Genomic DNA, 2232 nt, shown 5'->3' with positions numbered 1-2232 from the left:
CTCTCTGTATCTCTCTCTCACTCCGTCCCTCTTCTTTGCCCATCTGGTGTCAGAATGAAAGCACACCGCCGCCGCCGCGTTAATGCCGCGGTGCGAGTGTATAGTGTAACGCCGGTGTAGAGTTTGCCAACCCTTCCAGGTCGCGAGCGCACCCGGGTGCCCCCCCCCCTCCCCATCCTTTCCACCCCGACCGCGATGGACTCTGCAGCAGCAGCAAGCAGGAGAGCCTACAATGACCTGTAGAGCTGCGAGCCCACAGAGTAGATTTGAATAACGCAGGGGCAAACCCACAAACCCTGACGACACAGGAAAAACCGGGAAAAACTAATATGTGACGTGTGTCACATTCCAAGTGTAGAGTGGGAAAAAAGAGAAGAACGTCGCATCACTTCTTTGAAAGTTATTACAGCGTAAATGCCTTTAGAAAAAGGCATTGAAACTCACAAAAGAACACAAATCTATATTGTATTCCCTATTCCCTTGCCCTAGTAGTTTTACCACTACGCTCGCCATCGAACAATTTTCAATAAAGTTGTGTTTGCAGCATCAGTGTGTACTGGTAAAAATAAGCCCATACCATTCTCTGATGTTTTTTTTTTCCCGCGGTGAGGTCGTACAGTTTTAGGTCTCTCAAACGACTGGGCCCGCCCTGCCCTGTCCGGATGTGTGCCTCCCGGGATAAGGGCCCATAACCCATCCGGGGGAGCAGTCGTGGAGCCGTCATCGACGACCGTCACGGAGCCTCACCCCCCGAACTGTTCTGGCGGCAGAGCAACAGGACTGCTCTATGAGGTACGGCGGAAATTCTGGTTAACCAAGGTACCAGCACTCTAAACCGCTCTAAGCGCCGTGGCCGCTGTACTTGCCAACATTTTTGCATTTCATTTTACAACAGGAAAATTTTGGCACTCTGTAAATGTTTGGCCTCTTTTCACGCCAAACAGTAGGACGAAAAGTTTTGCACATAAAAGAGAGGAACGCACCTGTGAATGAAATTCGCACCTTCGAAGCATTTTCAAAGGTGTGACAGGTTACAGTTTTTGTTTTTCGCTGGCTCCAGACAGTGAGTGAGTGGTTGAAACCTAAAGCACGGCTGCGGCGGCTCAGTCAGTCTGGCGGATTTGTGGCCGGTCAATAAGCTATGCTGCCTTGGAGAGAGTGAGAGAGGAGTGTGTGAGAGAGAGAGGGGGTAGGAGGGGGACTAGCACAGGACCCGCTTGCGCGGCGTCGTTTGCCCAGCCGCCCGACCGCGGGCCGCGACGGTCTGTGGAGGTAAGGCTCGACTTTAATTTAGGCGGGAAGGTAAATACAACTCGCTGTGCCGGCCATGCGCCGCGGGACCCGACCGGTCGGGGGTCTGCGGGATTATGATAACACGCCCTGCCCCCTCCCCCCACTGGCTTACAGCGCGCTGCGGCGAGCGAGTGGTGGCGCTCGCACTGTGACTCTGTGACTGCATCAGTCACATAAACACTACACATGTGAGAGGGAAGGGGGGGGGGGTGTCCACCATTGGCCCCGACTGTACATCGGACCGGCTGTTTGGCTCGTCCCGGCCTTTTGATCGGTGAGCCGAGCCCCGAGTTCGCGGCTCCAAACTGTACGCCTCAACGCCCCCCTCCCTCCCCCAAACCCTTGTCCGATACAACTCTATAGCAGCGATGACGAAACTCTTTCACTACGCCCCGACTACGTCATACAGGATGACGGGCGGACTTTCTATCTTCATTTTTTGTTTCACCGCCTAAGTCGACTTCCGTTACACTCGAGAGTTCTTTTGTTTTGTTTTTTGCCCTTTGCTTTTCATTATAAACTCCGGGACCGTGTGGCAGAAAAGTTCCCCGCGGATTGTTTGTCAGAACTATCCCTCAGCCGCAGGGCGGCCGTGTGTCCCACTGCACTCTCCGCCACGTAGGCTTACGCGGATTTTTCTTTTCCGCGGAGGCGTGAGTCTCTGAGAGTCCTCGTGCCGCCGGCTGGGCCGGGCGTGAGTGCCGTGCCTGCCGCCGGGGCCGGGCCCATCTGTACACATGAGGCGATTGTATGCAGCTTTGCAGATCCACGCCGCTGCCGAGCCCTGGCCACCCTATGCGGCACGGGAACGAACGTGGGGAGTACGGTGTTCCTCCATCACGGCACGTCACCACTCGTCACTAAACGTCACCACTCGTCACTACTCCTTCACTACTCATCAACATCTCGTGAGTCGTGCCCACTCGCGTCATACGCCCC

At 55.1% G+C, this 2232-nt stretch overlaps 1 protein-coding gene across 1 annotated transcript in view; it reads right to left on the bottom strand.

Moving 5' to 3' along the window:
• LOC113204344 (uncharacterized) overlaps nt 1-2232 on the bottom strand; it is a gene marked incomplete in the record, with an annotated part of 31290 nt that overhangs the window by 6963 nt on the left and 22095 nt on the right.

Source organism: Frankliniella occidentalis, unplaced genomic scaffold (assembly GCF_000697945.3).
Source record: "Frankliniella occidentalis isolate FOCC.00 unplaced genomic scaffold, Focc_3.1 Scaffold336, whole genome shotgun sequence".
Classification (NCBI taxonomy): domain Eukaryota; kingdom Metazoa; phylum Arthropoda; class Insecta; order Thysanoptera; family Thripidae; genus Frankliniella; species Frankliniella occidentalis.
This window is presented reverse-complemented; position numbering and strand designations above follow the sequence as displayed.